The sequence below is a fragment of the Dermacentor silvarum genome, chromosome 7 (assembly GCF_013339745.2).
Source record: "Dermacentor silvarum isolate Dsil-2018 chromosome 7, BIME_Dsil_1.4, whole genome shotgun sequence".
Taxonomy (NCBI): domain Eukaryota; kingdom Metazoa; phylum Arthropoda; class Arachnida; order Ixodida; family Ixodidae; genus Dermacentor; species Dermacentor silvarum.
The window spans coordinates 35,145,802-35,166,201 of record NC_051160.1 but is presented as its reverse complement, the minus strand read 5'-3'; positions in this window follow the sequence as shown (position 1 = coordinate 35,166,201).

Here is a 20,400-nt window from a genome sequence, read left to right as displayed (position 1 = left end):
CCCGAGGGGAACTGCCACGGCTGGGATCAAATCGCGCTGCACACGTGGCTTACAGCGCATACACATAGACAAGGGGCCAGAATGAACGACGACGACAAGCGCTTGTCTTCGTCGTTCTGTCTGTTCTTTGTCCATGTATACATATGCGCTGTAAGTCAGGTTTCGAGTGGAATACCATCTAGCCCGTACCCAAATCCTGCATCAAAATCCCGGCCGTGGTAGCCGCATTTCGATGGCAGCGAAATGCAAAAACCGTCCGTGTATCGTGCGTAGGTTGCTGGTTCGAGAACTCCAGGTGGTCAAGATTAATCTGGAGACACCCCCTACATGGTGCGCCTCATAATCATATCGTGGTTTTGGCACGTAAAGCCCTAGAATGTAGGTTAATAGTGTCGCTATTTTATAGCCACTCTCAGATTTTAACGAAATGCCGCTCTTAGCGAACGCTTCCTCTCCCGATGAATTCGTTGTAACGAGGGTTCACCGTACCTCTTAAATCGTTCTTGCAGTGCTCTGCTGTAGTGGAAGCTCCAGATGCGCAGAAAGGCCGCCACCGCGTTCCATTCCTGCAGCTGCTGCTGTGCCGACGGCGTCGTGGCCCAGACTCGCGGCATCACCATCAGGAGGAGGTCCCGGATCGAGATCGACGCGCGCGCACGATCGACGCCGCGGAGCGTCAAGAGGCAAACAAACGACCCGCACTAGTGGGACGTAGTATGCAGGACGAGGGCTTCGCTTGAAGCGCCGACTCATCGGATCTGTGTTCTCGCATTGCAGCGCGCTTTTTCGCCCGCCCGCGCCGTCGGTTATTCCCAACGGCGTCCCCGCGAGCCCACCCGTATGCAACGCCTCAGCGACTCCGTACAGTACCTGCACGTGCTATACGACTCTCCTGTCAGCCAGTCGGTAACGAGAGCTCGTCGCGTGTCCTTGAAGATGGGAAGGCTCACCCATTCTGTGCGGCTAATCCTTTCGTCTGGCTTCCCATTGGTAGCATGTAGATTGACTATCTTCAGTTTCAATTACATTTCCTTGCACGTAATAACGTTACAGAATCTGGATTATATCGAGAGCAAGCGGATAGAGTTGTCATTCTCAAAAAAAAAAAAAAAGGTGGGGCGGGGGGGGGGGGGGGGTTGCTATAGTTAGCATTTTCTCGAAGACATGACTACACAGCAGCTATGCGCAATTACAGAAAGCAAAAGTATTAAAATAAAATAAAAAAGAAAAACGTCGTGCTGCTGGAGTTCCCTGCTAACACGAAATACAAAAACATTTTTTTTTATTTACACAGAACGGTTACTGTCAAAAACAAGCGTAAAAGTGTAGTATAGGTGTATTACAGACGGACAATTAGGAGCTTTTTGAAGGGATATTCAAGAAGCGGCATGAAAATACGGAAAATGAAAGAAAATGTGCACTGACATTGCTAGCGATAACCGCCAACTCAACATTTTTGAAAGAAGCACCAGCCATTTCTCTTCAGCTCGAAAAGGCAAGAAAGTAAGCCATCTAGTTTGACAGTCATACGCAAACTGCAGGTGACACTAGTCGTCCAGGTGTTTATCCAAAGATAACACATCTTTTCTTGATAACCTGAGTGACGCGTGCTGAAACACTTATCTTTGGCTATTCCTATATACAGCATGTCTGTACACTTTTTTTTTCGATATTCGTCGGGAATTTGTGCTACTAAACAATTGAGCGTGGCGGTCATTCCTCATGGTTCTCTGTGTGGGGTTTTGTATTTTCGTATTCTTTTTCTTTCCCCTATCGCATCCCTTTCCCTCTCCCCAGGTGCAGGGTAGCCAACCGGAGGTATTCTCTGGTTAAACTCCCTGTCTTTGCTAATTGCCTTTCTCTCTCTCTTTCGCTGGTTCTCTAGTCTGGTTGGCTGACTCACACGACCAGTCGCGTTTCGTCACACTGCACGCCGTCGGCGAGAAGGACTCAGAAGAGCACGCTCGTCTTTCTTCAAGTCACGTGGTGCATACCGGCGTCTTTTATACCGTCGCTTCCACGCCTGTCCACCGCCGATCCACGTTCCCACGAGCATCTAATAGCGGGCGACGTCGCGACCGCTGCGGCTTCAGAGGACGCCGACGCGAAGAGCCGTGTTCGTATACACGCGGCTTGCTCGTGGTTGAGAGACGAAGGGCGGATCGCGCGGCGAGCTTTCTGCCTGCCGGGTGTCAGGTCGCGAGTTGCATTCCCGGCTGAAGGTGGGACGCATTTTCGATGTGGGTGAAATGCATGAACACTCGTGTGCTTAGATTTGAGTCCGCGTTAAAAAAGGAAGAAAAAGGGGACAAGAAAAAAAAGGCCGACAGATCCACGCCCAGTGGGAATCGATGTTATGCGAAGCAGAGTGCGCGGAGCCTACCAAGTTAACGAAACAACCATGAGAGCACCAAGCATGGCGGCTCTTTCATGACCTACATGACATGCATGTCATGACATTCATGTCATGAGTCCTCAGGAGTCCCTTTAGCTACACCTAAGAGACCTTAAGGTGAAAGCCTTAGTCCTGCTCATGACTATGACTTCTACTACCATTCTTTAGTCTTTCCTTCACTTAGTACCCACATCCGAACCCATTCCACTGTTTTTTTTCAGTGTTAATATTTTTTTCGCTGAGTTATCGACATTTTCGCTGAGTCATACTCATGACTATGATTTCTGCCATCATCGTTTTGTGTTTCCATCACTTTGTACCCGCGTCGGAACCCGTTTCAGTGGCTTCTGAGTGTTCATCTTTTTCGCTGAGTCATTGTCATTTTGCTGAGTCATGCTCATGACTGATTTCTACCATCATCCTTTAGTGTTTCCTTCACTTAGTACCCACGTGCGACCCCATTTCAGTGTGTTTTTGAGTAATAACCATTTTCGCTGGGTCATTGTCATGACCCAGCAATCTGCTACTTGCACACCTCAGCTCACCAGGAACGGTGAGCTGAGGTGTCAGAGCAATGAGCGTGAAGACAGATCCGTAAACAAAGAAAGGCAAATGTGCGAATCATTACAAGCCCCACCAGGAGAGAGTGGGCCGTGCCTAACTGCGCCAAAAAAAGAACAAGAAAAAAATATTAGTAGCCCCTCCACTGTCGAGTAAATGGGAGTAAGCGAGGCTTGGTCGGGTGTTTCTTCGGTGTTCCTGCGAACGAATTCCACTGACGTGTACCACGTTGCGCTCGAACCACAACCGGTCACACGCACTGCAGCAGGCTTCGAAGTTCCGGTTGAGAAACTCGCGTTGAAACCTGGCCGTCGCACAGGGAGAGTTGGCGTTATAGCGTTGCCGAGGCGTGCACCATCGTTGTCGGGTTCATGGAGGGCTAGATGACACGGACGTTTGGCGTCAACATCGCGCTCCCTCAACTCGGGGTCCGCGGCTCTTCACTGACGTTTCGCCTAAGCTTCGAAAGCCCTTACGCTAGAATCGGCACGTCGGCGATGAGTCCCTTCCCGAGTGCGTTCATTCCCGATGGATTTCCATCAAATTGCTTCAAAATGAAATCTGTCCGTTACGTAAGACAATGAATGGCTCATACCCCCTTAATCGATGGCTCACACCCCCGTAAACGCGGCATCCCCATTACAACGACAGAAGAGAAGTGAAATTCTACGCGGGAATGATTAGCGGCAACGCAGCCAGCTGGGGAAGAAGACGACGACGACGACGACGATCGCGGGAGCAGTGCCGAGCACGAGCGCGTGCCGACCATCTGTGCAGCTCCGAGAGCAGCTGCTTTTTTCAAGCGAAGCTTGCATTGCCTCACAAGCGTCGGCTTTGGTTGTGGTGGTGGTAGTGGTGTCACGCTGAAACCCTATCGAAAATCTGAAGAAAACTCGCGTCTAGCTCACTTGGTATATACCAAAATTGGCACGGAAAGATGCGAATGTATAACTAACATGAGTGATAAGTCATGACATCAGTAACGTCACATGCTTGTCAGTTACGCCACGATTAACGATAATAAAATCACGTGTGGTGCATACCCACATTGAATATACGGGTATTCGCCAGGGATATGCAGGTATGAGCCAGGGACAAGAAAGAAAGGAGGAAGGAAAGCAAGAAATTACGAAAGAAAGAAAGGGCCAAAGAAAGAAAGAATGAATGAAAGAAAACCCGGCTGCTCCCAGAGTAGAGCAGGAGCGGGGCACGCTGCGCCGGCGCCGGATCACGTCACGCGCGTGACCAGTCAGGGTCGTTTGGTGTGTCGCGGGAATGGAAAAGGAAGGAAATGGCGTTGGCGCGCGCTCCGCCGGGCTTCCCTCGCCTCAGATCTGTTTTGGCACCCGGATGGCAAGGCCCCGCGTGGTGCGCTCCGCCGAGGAGCAGGCTGCGTTTGAGCACTGGCCCGCGAACGCGCTCGGAAAAGGACTTGTCGACGTGCCGATTCTAGTGTGAGGACTTCCGTAGCCCAGGCGAAACGTCAGCGAAGAACCGTGGGCCCCGAGTTGCGGGAGCGCGATGTTGAGGCCAAACGTCAGCGAAAAGTCGCCGCCTCTGCGTTTAGGGCAAACGTAGTGGAACTCCTGCGACAGCGTCGTCTTGCCACAAGCTTCGCTTACCCCCGTTTTCTCGACAGGGGAAGGGCTCTGGGTTTTTTAGCGTTACATCGCCGGCGCAGGCTACCGTATACAGGCTTCGCTTGAAGACAACAGTTTATTACTCCACCATGTCTCGGAACCTAGATTCTTCCCCCTCTTCGTCTTCATCCTACTTCACAAAACCCAACCTGTCATTTTTCTCCTGTATCCCGTAGCATGTACTCCGAGGAAGAAATTGCGCCACCAGAAACCACCGATGCCCCATGCACTCTCGCGCATGTACGCCAGCTGATGCGGCCACGCCACGGGTCAGAAGTGCACAGACGCCAAACGCAAACTCGGCAACAAGATAAAAGTTGAAGCGTAACGCACACAAGATCACACAAGGCGCGCGCACACACGCACACACGACAGCACGGTACACGAACGCGAAGCGCGAATTTCGTTTACCACTCGCGCAGATAGCGAAAGAGCGCCGTTCGCACGGGCGGCAAGCTTTGGCAGGTCAGCCGACAACGTCTGCGTCCGCGACACAATGTCATCTAATCTCAGCCACAACGGCCAACTCGCATCGCTTGTGTACGTCCTCGCCTTCACAGCCTGAAGGAAATCTACGGCGCGTCGTCAAGGAAGCGCTTGTATGGGACCGAGAAGCAGGGAGGTTGTTTTTGAACCGAAACGTTATCATGGTGCAGTCCTAAAAGCAAGCTCTGCCTCGGGGCCAGCACCGATTTCCGCCGTTCGAATACAAGTAAAACGCGTAATCTCTATCATTAGACATCTACCCAATCAATTTGAATGAAACGTTATTGAATTTAAGAGAGCAACTTAATTTCTACCCGCTCTAGAAAGCTAAATTTGGATTTGGAGCTTCGACTGCATTACAAAAGTTTACAAAACTTTTTTAGTCGAAGAACACCTTAAGCAGAATGCTCACAGATCTGTTACTCTACAACAAAAGCAGATGATGCAGTTCTATAAACTGTTTCTTTTAGGGTTTTCAGAGCAGAAAACTGTCATGTTTAAGTTTACAGATTACTAGTCTTGTTAGAATGCTTACAAGGGTTCTGCAAAAGTACTCGTCGCAATATGGTGGTACGTTCCAGAGCAATGTCTAAAATGCCAATTCTGTCCTCTTTAGATGCCTCAACGAGTGTAGCTTACAAAAAAAAAAAAACGTCATATGTTATATCGCATTCAATTGCTAAGTTACACAGTTGCAAACTTCCATTTTGCCATTTTCTCTCTCTTTCTTTTTTCTAGCATTTGCGATTGCGATTAATATCTGTAATAGAAGTGAACGTGCTAAATAAAAAAAGACATCTTCGACTCCCTGCATTCGGCAGATCTAACGCTTTGCTTCGAAACGCAACAAACGTAATCAAAGTCGCTGCCGTGTAAGACGACAGAAATGATTTCGTCGCTCCCACGTATTCAAATAGGTGGTCCTAATGTAAACATTCCTCTTAACTGCTTCCCGCCGCGGTGGCACTGTGCTGTGGCCTGCTGATGCCGATCACGAAGCACTGGGCTCGATTCCCAAATGCTGCTGCTGCTTTCCCATGAAAGTCGGAAGCTGAAATATACCAGTGTGCTTATACCTGCGTGCTTGAATTGACCATGCGGAGCGTAAGAAAAGCGAGAAACTATAGAGTCACCGCCTGCGTGTTTAGAAATCACGGCTTGGACGGTGGCGCTCGCCATAGTTAGACAGGTTGCGCTAGTAAAACAAAATTATGGGGTTTTACGTGCCAAAACCACGATCTGATTATGAGGCACGCCGTAGTGGGGGACTCCGGAATAATTTGGACCACGTGGTGTTCTTTAACGTGCACCTAAATCTAAGTACACGGGCGTCTTCAGCATTTCGCCGCCGTCGAAATGCGGCCGCCGTGGCCGGGATTCAATCCCAATACCAAAAATAAAGAAAGCGTACAGAACTTTTACTGCATCTCACTCATGCCATTCTTAAGAAGTGATTCTTAGAAAAATTACCACGATAAACTCTGGGGAAAGAGATACTTTTCATAAGCTTTCCTGTGATGCCATTTGCCGATATAATCGCGACGTAGTAATTTTTGAAAAGAGCGTGTATAAGCACTGATTTGCTTCTATTGTGACACGGAAAATCTAGGTGTGGCTCTCGCGATGAAACCATACGCAAGAGACAAGTTCCAGCTCGTGAAAGTATAGCACTTCCTCGTCGTCATTTGAACCGTTATCAGCGCGCCGCCATTAGTGGGGGAAAATGTTAAATACAGGCAAACGCACTTGCAAATTAGGTAAGGAGTCTAGTGTTCGCGGGAGCTGCACGCGTGGTGGTTGCGCCAGGAACGATGATTGAGCCAGTACATGGATTTTCCTAAACCTCGCCCTCACGGCTTCAAACGGCTTTGCGAGTTCACATGGTGTTAATCTTCGGGAAAATATCGCGCTATAAATGCAACGATTGCCTGTGAATATGCATGTCTCCAAAAGTCATATTGCCTTCTGCGTTTACAAAATTAGGCTCACTTGGAAATTTGGGCTGATATAGGCGGATAGAGCGCAGTAATCACGGCCACAAAAAATGTATGAAGCCGCGAGCATGAAGATTAGAAATCTATGTACCAACTATCACTACCATGATGGCTACACGCAAAGTGCCTCGAGCAGCCAGTCGCACGGTAATTTTGCGTCTATTCGCTGTCTTCTTTCACGCTCACAAAAAAAAACTTTTATGCAGCTCGTATTGAGCAACAGAAAGCAGTATCGGTAGTGTTTCATGTTGCTCTACAATTTTCTCATGAACATGTTTAATGTAATTATATTAATTGAGAATTTGATTATTAAATTAAGATTACTTATGTAATTTGGCGGAATGCAAAGATAATCTGAGTATCTCCAAGCGACGGCAAACAACATTACCTCAGTTCTGTCCAGGTACGTCGCATTTGCATATCTTTAAATATTGGTGCATGATAGTTAGGACACCGTGTGTAGTTGACTGAAACCACTGACCGTTTGTACAAGAGCAATGTGTGCTCCTACGTGTGCGAGACGCTAGTGTGTTTTCTTTTTCTTAATTTCTTTTATTTTACGTTTTAATTGTTCCTTGCGTTCATCTATTTTGAAGCCCTTCTTCCGTGCAGGGCAGCAAACCACACCTTCTTGACTTCCCAGCCTTTCCGTTCGTTTCTCTTCCGCACTTCTCTTTTTCTGAACGCTACAACTCGTAATTTTAAGTGCTGGTGATTCGCTTATCGTGTGACGCCAAGTGGGCGTAGAGCCGACAGGAACCATAGAATGTGAGTCTGTCACAGCGCTTAAATTGACTCTGTAACAACGTTTCCTCAGGAAAAAATTATGCAGAAATAGTCGATAATGATTGTCAACGAAAGTGATTAGCGCTAACGAACGAGCGAGCGGACGGACGAACGAACGAACGAACGAACGAACGAACGAGCGAAAGAGAGAGAGAGACAGTGAATGAGCGTGAAAGAGCGAGTGAACAAACATTTCCCTTGCCGAGCCCGATCACCGACTATCGACCGACCACGACGGCTGACCAACCGTAAAAACGGCCGATAGAGCCAGAGAAAGATATTCGGTTTAAATCTAAGAGCACACAAGAGTGAGTACCGTGTCGTCCAATGAATATATATCCCTGCAAGATGTTTCGAAAAGAAATAAGCATAATGGAGATATGTAGACCGTTGTGTTTACATTCCTAATTACTCCTCAACACAACGTTTACCTTCAGCTCAGGCGGCTCCGAGAGCAGTGTTCTTCCTACTGCTTCGCTCTTCTTTTAATGCTATTAGCACTTTCTGGTGTCTATAGACCTAATCTCTTTCTCTCCAACTTTGGTCGCTGGGTACTCCATGGTACAGCGTCGGTCTAATATGCTAAGGTTTTAAACCGAGCATCGGATATGCTTTAATGCGATTAGCATTCTTTGTGGTTTTCTTGGATTTGAGATTAGCAGTTTGCGTTATGCGTGTTTGTATCTAACCACTTCCGCGCATAGTAAAGCCACCGAAGATATTGGCGAAAAAAACCCACATGCGTGTGCAAATGCTCTTCTGTGACGCCTAACTATATGCCACCACTACCGGCGTTTTATCTGTCACGTAGGGTTGCATTCGTATGTTGGCGTCACAACCTTCGACGAGGTGTGTTGCTAAAATTTGCAACTATAACATGGTTTGCAGTGCCTTTTTTATAAAGGCTATCTGCCATGCATTGCTGAATGCGCCGGTTTTCGCCAGATCATCGAACACAGGTAGCAGCTGGTTAAATCAAATCTAAGAGGTAGACCACCTTGGAACGCTGACTGGTGATCGCTAACCTTCGGTTGCGTAATAATTCAGGCTTTCGCCGTGAACGAGTGACTGCTTGGACGCCCGCTACATGGGCGGCCATGGAATGGGTATTGATTAGGAACGCCAAGCGCATTTCTTCGACCAATTAATGAATCAGTGTATCAATCAGTCTGTGAGTTCATGGATAAGTCTGTCAGCAAAAGCCAGTTATCGGAGTCAGTCTGTCAGATTCATTCAGAATGATTGATCATTTAATTAATAATTGAATACAAGCAAAAAAAAATGTCCGAGCAGGAGAGGTAAGAAATACAGGACATAACACAATAATGCTTTCACAGTACTGTTCAATATTATAACCACAATAGTTCGAGTAGCAATCATGCGACATCATTTCATAAGAGACTAAGATGAAACAAAGAAAGAAAAGGAAAGAAAATATAGACAGAACTGTACCGCGGATTCTAAGGTTTCCATGGAATAAAAGCTTGCCTGTGGCAGCTTATTTAATTTTGCAACTGTACGTGGAAACAGCGAGAAATTTAACAGGTTAGCTCTGGCAAAGAATGGAGTTAAGAGGGAGCTTTAGCTCTGGTGCTCCTGTCTAAATACATGTGAAAGGAGAATTCGCTTTTCTCGGCAACCACTGCACCAAATTTGACGGGTTTTGTTGCATTTAAAGAAAAACTTAAAATCTGGTGATTGTTGCTTTCGAATTTTTATTTATGTCGTCAGTCTTTTAATAAAAATGGCAAAAAATCGCCAATTTTCAGAAATCGGAACTGACCAGTTTATAACTCTCTAACTCAGCAACGAAAAATCGTGTAACAATTCTGTGCATTGCATCTAATAGTACATCTAAAGCGGCCGAAATTGATATGTTACACATGAATGTCAAAAATTTAGTAACACGGAAATACAGCTTTTGCAGAACCCTTGTACAGAACGTAACGAATTCACGTACGACATAAATTGACATATTCAGTTTGTCCCCTATGAATGATCTAATGGATGCTTTTACAGAACTGCGATAGATGTTCTTCATGCAGAGATATTCATTTGTAAACCTCGTGCTTCTAGTTTTTTTTTTTTCGAACTTTCGAATCATTGAAAATTCTTTTAAACACATTCAGGCCGTAATTCAAAATTTCGACTTCCATAAGCCACTAGAATTTAAATTTCTCTCTTAAATGCAACAAATTTCGCTAAAATCAACCCAGTGGTTATCTCAGAGAAGCGTTTCTGCACTTTACATGTATTTGTATAGGCAGCATCGGAGTTGGGCCTGAGCTAGAGCTTCCTCAGAAACGGTTTTCTGAGTAAACCCTGGACCGATTTTGATGAAATTTGTTGCATTTGAAACAGAACGTTAAATTTTAGTGACAGTTAGAAGCGTAATTTTGATTTACGGCCTGAACTTTTTAACCGGAGTTTTAAAGTTTGGTAAGTTTGAAACAAAAAAATCCAAGCACAAAGTTTACAAATCTGTAGTTCTGCACCTATCGCAGTTCTGTAAACTGCATCCTATCAGAGCGTTCAAAGCGGACAAATTTGATACATGTCAATTTATATCTTACGTGAATTTGTTACAATGTTTAGAAGGGTTTCGCAAACGTTCTGCTCACAATAGTGGTCGATTGGAGAGCCATGTAAACTGTAACAATTTCATCCGCTTTAGATGTACTATTAGGGGCAATTTACAGAATTGTCATATCATTTTTCATTGCCGAAGTTACGGACTTCTAAACTTTATACTTTCGTTTTATGAAACTGTGTAATATTCAAACAATTTATTAAAATATTGACGGCTAAATAGAAAATTCGCTACCAGCAGTCACTAGATTTCAACGTTTTCTTTTAAATCCAACAATCTTCATAAAATGTGGTGCACTGGTTACCGAGAAAAGCGATTTCTCCTTTCCCATGTATTTAGATACGAGACCCCGAGCTAAAGCTTCCTCTTAAAGCCAAAGGATGAGTATGACGGCTTTGTCAGGTTGTCAATGGAGCTACATGGGAGGCAGGATCGAGGATGTGATTCAACAGTTGGTGTAAAAATTTCAGGCGTAAACATTTTCTTCGGGGCTATAGGTCCTTAATACCGTTAGACTGGATTAATTCTGAGACAGAGTCATCGCGGCTGTACTTTGAGAACACGAAACGAACACCTCTTCTCTGTATTCTTCTAATGCACTGATGATAGATTTAGTATATGGGTCCCAAATGACACTCGCATATTCCAGTTTTGGCCTTATCAATGACTAGTAAGCTAACTGCTTTACATGAGCAGGATCTCCTTTAAGCTGCTGAAAGATTAAGCATAGTTTTCGATAAGTGGATGAACATGAGTTATCCGTAGGGGTATTCCGACTCAAGGTATGTGCTATCGTCCACAATACCACTACAAAACAATAATAATAAAACGCATGGGCCCCAGATAACTCTTCTGCAGAAACCCAGAGGCTACCGGAAGAGCATGCTCCCCGATTGTTGTCCATTAATTTCTACACATAAATTTCGATCTGTTAAGTATGAAGAGATCCAGCACACAAGAAAATTTTCAATCAAGTAGTCAGTCAGTCAGTCGGTCAGTCAGTCAGTCACAGTCAGTCGGTCAGTCAGTCGGTCAATCAGTCAGTCACAGTCAGTCGGTCAATCAGTCAGTCACAGTCAGTCGGTCAGTCAGTCACAGTCAGTCGGTCACAGTCAGTCAGTCAGTCAGTCAGTCAGTCAGTCAGTCAGTCAGTCAGTCAGTCAGTCAGTCAGTCAGTCAGTCAGTGGGTCAGTCAGTCACAGTCAGTCGGTCACAGTCAGTCAGTCAGTCAGTCAAATTGAAATCCACTTCCAACCCTTTTTCTGCCTTTCATCCACAAACATGCATCTCGGTGATATCGTTTGTTGCGGACAGGCAATCTCGACAACTAATGGCATCCGCCACTTCTGGAAATAGCGATATGCTTGCGCCGTCAATGACTTGAATGGGCGCCCTTAAGGCTCGCGCGATAGAAAAAGAAAAAGAATCTTGCCGGCCACTGACTGACGTATTTGTTTGCGTCAAAAGCAACGCATGCTCAGCGCTCGCGACGGGCTCGGCGCCAGCTCGGCATGCAGCGTACGTGGCTTGCCCGTCGAACACGGCGCGAGTACCACTCCTGCCAAGTGGCTCCTCAAGCCCCCTCGTTTCGGAGTGCGGGGCGCGGGGTGGAGACACTACACGCACGACTGTCGCTGATTAGTTGGATGGTTGTGGGGGAGTCCCAAACGCTTGTGTCTTGGAGTGCCACTTCTTTTAGCGCACCCGTGACTCGACCACTATACGAACCACTTTGCGACGTCAGCTGCGTTATAAAAAGCTCCGAAGCGAGCCGCCCCCAAGTTCAGTCAGTCGTGACAAAGCTGCCGTGCGAGTGCGCGAACGCGTGGGTGTGTGCCGTGACTTGTGGGACGCCAAAGACAAGTCGCGGTCGAGCATTGTATCTGCGAGAAAGTCTGTGCCGTGAGTTACGCACTCAGCCTCCCATGTGAACGGTTGAGTGAAGTATGTAAACGAGTCTCCTAATGAGCCTGCTGACGATCCTGTGAACATGACGAGCTGCGAGGTATTTCGTTACTGCACGTGAGTCGACGAAGTAATCTCCGAACAATCCTGCGAACCAGTGTGCGAACAAATCGGTTAATAAGTCTGCAAACGAGCCTTTGAACGAGCCTGCGAAGAAACCTGCGAACGAGCCTGCGAGCAAGCCTGTGAGCATGGGGACGAAGCCGCCCAGCAACAACGCATTTTGTGTCTGTCATCGAGTCGTCCAATGAAGCTCCCACCAATCCTCTGAACGAGGATGCGAGTGAATCTGTCAATGGATTTAAAAATTATACTGCTACGCGAACCATTTTGTATGCCCTGCCATGATATGTCCACCAAACAAGGCCTTTTGAGTCCGTAAACAAATCTGTTACGAGTCGGTGATTGAGTCTTCGAACGAGTTTGGGAACGTGACTGTGAGTGGTTATGCAAACGGGCCGGTACACAAACCTGCGAACAAATCTTTGAAAAAGTCAGTGACTTTTCCCAGCGACAAGTTATTTCAATCATCTGAAGGTGTCACTGAACGCGTGATCAGTGGAATTGTGTTTGAGCGAATGCGCAAGGCGACAGCGGCTCGTCGGCTCAGTTTGAAGTTGTGAGCATGTGATCGCTGTGCTCGCCCAGAGACTGTTCGCACAAGGAAGTGAGGTGAGTCGAGGCCATGAGCGAGTGATCCGATGTGTGGTGCTGCAGCTAATGAGTGGCAGAAGAAGCCGACAACGAGGAGGTGTTTTGTGAGGAAGAGATCACAGGATTAATTGCAAGACAGCAAGAAAGGAAAGAAAGTGAACGACTTTTAATCGGCTGTGTTTTAATGCGAAAGAGCTTGAGCTTCGCCAGCACCTCTTGGCAGTTATATCGCAACTGCTATCTCTCTCTCATACATGACCGTCAACATATGGCCCCTCTAATTTAGTGACTAGGCGGACAACGTCATGGGTGCACTGAGCCGAATTTCCAGCCAGCCTTTATAATATAATAATAGACTTTATAGCGTTCACAGCGCTTGTTGCGTCTACCTTTTCTTTGTCGTTTTTTAGCGCTCTTTCACATTCACCATGCAACTTTACGAATTCACCCAAATTTCTGCAGGGCTTTTCTGAATTTATAAGCCAGAACTTGGAGCACTTGTTGGTGGCAGCCATCTTTACCGGGAACTGCCATAACAGGCGGGAGAGGCGACTGCGATAAAGCTCCGCCTGTTGTTATCGCATGGTTTCCGCCAGTGTTCGGTCGTTGCAACGGCTTTGTCGTCAGCTGCAGGCGACGTCATCGAAATGGCAGCCTTTGCGAAGGCTGCAGCGACAGATGGTGATGGAAGCCGAGATTAAGTTCGCACGCTCTCAACGCACATGCGAGCGTAAAAACATTACTGGGTATATGTTTTGCTGGTCTAATTATTCTCTATTCTTTAGATGTACCGAAACAGTCATCCTTACTGCTCATTCTGTAATCACCCTTCTTCTCACTGTGTGTATTCCTCGTTTTCCTTGTTGCGGTGCAGGGTAGATAACCGAGCATAGCCTGGTCAACTTATAGCCTCTTCCTCACCATCTTATCTTTCAAGATAAATCGAGAGCTGCTAAGTGATGAAAGGTGCATGATAAATAGAGGTCGTCTTTATTTCATTTTTAATGAAACGTCGCTAACAGTCGCGTGAAGTTTCAGTGCTAACAGTCATGTGAAGGTCGCGTGAGTCTGTCTTCTTCAATGAGCTCTTTATAAGGTGTGCCAGCTTCCCAGCATGAATTCGCAAAGCTATGTTCCGTGCAACACTGTGTCCAAATGACGTTCTCATTATAAGGTTTTCATACGCAAAACAATCACACAGACGAGAGCTAGCTGGCAACTGCCACCTGGAGTGCCTGTGGCTCTGGAAAATCAAGCAAATGAAATGATAAAAAAACGCGCAAATTACTTATTTTTGACGGCTTGTCTTAAGTGCTGTATTTGTTCTAATCACTCCCGCGATCGTACCATGAATAACTCTTACTCGTAAGAAAGCTCAAATGCGTTAAGCCCTTATAGATAAGGGATTTGTATAGACGCGCCGCAGGACTTCTTCTTTACCGGGTCCGGAACATACACGTGCAACGTCTGCACGTGTACTTGTGTAAGCTTGAGCTATTGGGAGCTCATCCACACTCTTGAAGCAAGAATGTGCAAGCACCTTTGCAAAATTTATGCATGAAACTTAAGTGCATGTGAACAGAAATTTAATTAAGGAAAAAAAAATCTAAAGAGAAAGACAACCTACCACATGTCATGAATCAACAGAATGATGTATATCTAAAGGGTCGCGTAGGACGGTGGTGTGTTGGGCGTGTTGGTACGCAAATTTGGATAACATTTTTGTGCAAGCAGACAGGGACAAAAGGAAGATGTCCGCTTGGGGTCTACGTCCCCCTTTTGTCCCTGTTTGTTTGTGAAAAACGTTTATTCGTGTTATGCAGAATATTCTTGAAATGTTAAGCATGCTTACAATTCCTACAAATAATACAGCAGCCTACGTAACTTATGAGTTGAAACAGCCTTCCTGCAGAAATCTTCATTGAGAGAAGTTGTATGAATTTATTGAAACCGTAGTCTAGAAAATTCTATTACGAATGAGATTAAAGCTATCAACCCTTCCGGTTGTTCAGGACTTCTCATTGAAAATGTAAATGCATACGCTTTTTGTCTTGTAGTTCTTACTTCTTCCTCGAGCTTGTATGAAGAATTGGCGTGCGCCGCCTGTTTCAAATTCTACAAAAGAAATTTCACTTTGTGCCATGAACCCGACACTAACCGTGATTGGCTATGGGGTGCAACACATTTTGTGTTAGCATCGTAATTCTTTTGGCAAGGATATCCAGACAACAAACCTAATTTCTATGATGAATTTTGTAAGGGCAATATTAAAATGATCGCAAGGGCGTACCAGAAGACACATGGAGGTGAAACTTTTCAGATACTAGGTTGACCGTGTTTACATAGTGCTAAAGGGGTAAAGAGTTCGTGACCAATTATTAAAATTCGTAATTGTATACAGAGTTTAAAACAACCGTTTTAGAACGGTCTGGATAGTAGCAGTGGTCTCAAGGCTTCTAATGGTCTTCATGTAAGCACATCTGCCATAGCGCGGAACACAACAGCACGAACATAAAAGACACATGAGACACCACAACGCGCTTTTGAACAAGAAATTAGGTGCATTATCGTGGCTATTTGTGCTTGATGGTAGGCTTGAGGACATAACTGACCTCAGTGAAAACAACAGCATCGGCTAAAGATCACATACGGGAATGCATGCGGGGCTTCAGGAGTTTGCCCTGACCTGACTCTGTTCTTGGTGTACGCTTATACTTAAAAGTCTGCGTAGATCTAGTGAAGTAACTTTTCTTACGTTTTTATTCAAATCGCTTGATTAGAAGGAATAAAGCGCACCGACAGGAACAAAACTACATGCATACGTTTTACGACTAGGCACTCACAGTCCGCAAGAAGAAATATTGCTACAAGTCACACTAATAAGTTCGAGAAGCTGCAGCGAGGCAGTCTGGGTTTCCGGCGTTATCGAAGCCGTGTATATATCACGGCGGCTTCGGCGTATGCGGCAATCTGGCCGAAGTCGTTATCAGCGAAGACGAGTCGAAGCTTCGGACGAAGATAAGAGCCGAAATCTCCGCACATGGACGCATCTCTATCGCGAACACCTAAGCAGAGCGTGCGAAGCTGCGTTCGTGGACTTTGTACATGAGGCCGAGTTGAAGGTGCCCTCCTGACTGCCGCCATTTTGGAAACAGAGGTCACGCCGACCTTTTCAGTATACTCTGGCTGATCGTGTACAGTCCGCGAGTGGTATTGCATGGGAGAACCGTCACTGCGAAGAAGAAAACGAGAGCAACATCATGGTCCGTCACGGAAGTGCCCAATCTATCCTTTTCAAACCAAACTAGTCATTAAATGAACAAAATTCTGTGTATTGCGTGCAAAACTCATGGTCTCATTATTATGGGAAACGAACGCGATATCATAGTCCGTCATGGAGGTGCCCAATCTGCAGCCCTTTTCAAACCAAACGCGTAATTACATAAACTAAATTATGGGTTTTACGTGCCAAATTTCCCATGATCTCGCTACGAGGCACACCTCAATCGTGGATTGCGGATTGATTTTTACCACCTGGCGTTCTCGACGTGCAGGTAAATAAATCCCTGTCCAGGTTTTGCCCTATTAAGGACATAAGAATAGATGTGAGCGAACATTAATTTCTGAAACCGAATCGAATAAGAATGAAATAATTCCAGAAGCACGTCGAATACTGAATACCTTTTCGAATAGTTTCAGAAGAAATAAGCCAGCCATTTGCCCCATTGACACAATATGATGTTCATATGCTATTATTCATAAATTTTTACTTTTCTGCCATAACATCGTGTGTTATAGGAGCGGGCTTTATTAATAGTTCAAATGGAACACGAACTACGGGAACATGACCGCAGCGCCCATTTTGCTGTCTTCCCGTATCACTGTAAAGTAATTTGCACGCTTATTCCATTTTAAGGGTGTACGCTATTTTACAGTGTAGTCGTGTTGTCGGCGCTGTTTGTTCAGTATAGCCCACGCCCTAAACACGACTGGCCTTGTAGACTATACCGCTTCCCTCTACTTAACCGCCGGTGGCGAAATTCGGAAGTAGTCTCCGTGCTCTTCTTGCGATGAGTTCTCAGTATCAAAGGATAAAGATTAAACGATAAAGGATAAAGCCGCCAACGCGGACCCGTCACGATATGGCCGCGCAGGTAACACGCAGGCAGCTTGCCATTTCAGTGTGTTGGATCGGCATGGCTCAAGGCAGCACACGCCAAGGAACGCTCTCCTCCTTCGCCCGCGGCAACTCGTACCTTTGAACGATTGAGCCACTCGCGGTGCGCACAAGCGCACGAACGCGCCAAAACGCACGAACCCGCCAGAACGCTTAGAAGGCGCCCCCGGCATAGAATGCACCAACAATTCACACCCTTCCAGCTTTCCTTCACTTGCGGAAACTCGCACCTTAATTGATACGATTCGAACCCTCATCGACGCTCGCTAACTCGCAAACGCGTCGGAAATTTTTCCAGTCCTAAAACACCCTAGGCGACAAGCAGGTTAACATCTGCAACGTCTTCTGTGTAATAATTGCGTCAATACCGCGATATAAATGTGTGAGACCTAATGCCACACCAAATTACATGGCGCACGCCTGTATATTTCACGTGTGAAGCGCTATTTCTTGCTCGCGAATGTCAGCTGAGAGAGGTCACTCTAGAAATTGTAACATTTCCAACCATGACGTAGGGAAACGGAGTGTATAGACTGGGGGCAATCGCTGACCTAGTGCTACTTACGCATCTCTTTGTGACTGGTTTCACTGTTTCTGTGACTCTTCACACCATCAGCTTCTGCTTACACCTAGTTTGATTCAAGACGCAAATATGATGATGAATGAACTTTTATAGTCCAGGAAGTCCGTTAGTCCAGGAAGCCTTGGCACCTAGCTGTTCTTTTTATCCAGTCCACCAGCAAACAAACGTTTTTTTTTAATTATTATTTACAGGAGTTTCATAATGGGTATTGATCCTGTGCGTCATGAGTCTGTGGCAATGATAGAGAGTCCTATTTCATGTATTTTAAGGCAAGGATTGGCAGAAAACAATGCTTTGAAATGAACACAGCGGTTATAAACGTTCAGTTTACAAAGTACTATCTACTCTGCTCCCAACGCCGGAAATATGCGAGCGCCCAAACTCTTCAGGGACTCGTTGAGGCTCTCTAATATCGCCTCTTAGTTTGTGCCCCGTTCCGCAGCAATCATTTGAGCGCCCGACTCGAACGCAACACGTCTGCCACCGGGATGGCATAGCATAGTATATCATGTCACACGTTCCGCTTCCGGCATGCGCGCCGGAAGTGGACTTTGGCAAGGCGGAAAAACAACGCTGTATACTCATCGCCTCCTGCCTTTCCTTTTATTTCTCGTCGCTTCCGTTTTGTTTTTTACTTATGCTGCTGGCTGCCTGACCAGTGGCGCCGTGTAACGTCGGTTCGAGTGGCCCTGCCGCATGCTCCGCTCCCGTGCTTTATACTTCGGCCAACCCCCCCCCCCCCCCCCCCACCTCCCCTTCCCCAGCCTCTCACTGGCAAGATGGCGCGTTTATCGCGGAGACTGGAGGAACTGTTGACCGAGGACTCGAAGCGGCCCTCGGTAGCGGAGATTGGAACCCGACGGGAGAATTTTCTGTTTTTATCAATCGCCGTCTCTACGCGCCACCCGACGACTCTGTACCGCGTCGAAGCGGCGATAAATGCGAGAGATAGCCGCCATTTTATCTACCCACTCCTTTCCCCCTTCTGCCCTGGCAACTCCCTCATCCGTAGCTTTAGAGCTGCCTTTGCCCTCACCATAAGTGCTGCTAAGAAAGAAAGAAAGAAAGAAAGAAAGAAAGAAAGAAAGAAAGAAAGAAAGAAAGAAAGAACGAAAGAAAGAAAGAACGAAAGAAAGAACCAGCGCTGCCCTTTCTTGCTTTGGTGGTGAAAGTCCGTGCAGAAGAGAAAATAGCGAGAAAAAAAAAAGAGGACAGTAAGCGGAGAGCTGTTTGTTCACCTGGCCGAACAAACACGGTCCATATGGCAACCGACCGACGCGAGGCTCCTGGCAGGAGTCGAACGCGCGCGAGCGCGCGCCATTGAGTGTTCAAATATACTTACTTCGCTCACGGGCGCGATAGTCGGTGGGCAGGTCGGCGACCATGCGTGTATCTGTTTCGCTTCACCGCAGTATTACACTTCTTAAAAAAGGAAAACTATTGAATCTCGTGCAGCGAACGTAAACACGTCTTCATAACGGTGCTCATAAATTTAGAAAGCCTATAGGCAGAGGCCCTATAGGTGTGTTCTTTTTTTTTTTTTTTTGTAATAGACCGCTTTGTCGTTTGTGAATATTTGTTCTTTTCGCTGCATAAAGTATGTACTGTGTATAGACAAAAGTTGATAATAAGTTCGTTCGGGCTGGATGATGTGCACCACATATTGCTGAAAGAGTTGGTTTAAAAAAAATTGATGGACTTTAGTGGACAGAAAGGTTAAAGCCGTAAACACACACAGGCCAGTCTGCAGACAGCCACTAACATGGGATAAAAATGCCTGTAGGCTTTTCGTAGACTTTGAAACTCCCGCAGTGGGTGGGATACTACGGAATTCTGATGCTCAGCACGAGGACGTGGTTTCGATCCCCAATGGTGGTGGCCGCGTTCCCAAGGGTGTAGGACAAGAAATGTCTGGTGCTCCTATGCTTGTGTAAGTTATGCAATCCAAAGCTCAAATGACATGCGTAGGCTGTTCCTGCCAACATAAACGGAATGTATGCACGGACACTTGGTCAATATCTTGTTCGCGTTCATGTTGCCGGGCTACCTGTCCAACAGCACATACAGCTGGCGACAGCAGCACGAGAAAGCGGTACATTGGCGCCCGACATACATGTACGCAAATTCGTATTTGCTTCAATTGTTCACTCATGAGTCACTGATTGGTCGAGGGGACTTCATAATTAATACAGGGTTAGTAAGTCTCGGATAGGTGATGATTGTGTTACACTTTATGCAGTATATAGTGCCTTTAATGTTTAGTTGTTTGAACGGTGCTTGAACGAAGGAACTATATTGTGTATGGACCTTCCGTCAAATTACATACATGTAGGTGGAAGGAACAAGTGGCCGGCACACAATTCTTGACAACTTCAGCAAATTTCTTGGGTTTACAGCAATCAACGAAATACTTTACTAAAGCTTCGAAAGCAGTTCCCGAAGACAGTCTTGACGTTTTTGAGATCTAGGAACACGTACAACCGCCTTCTGAACACCATGGGCATCACAGGAAAGACTATTGCGTTATTTGATTTCGTTCCAGTCCCTGACTGGTGTCACAAAAAAATAA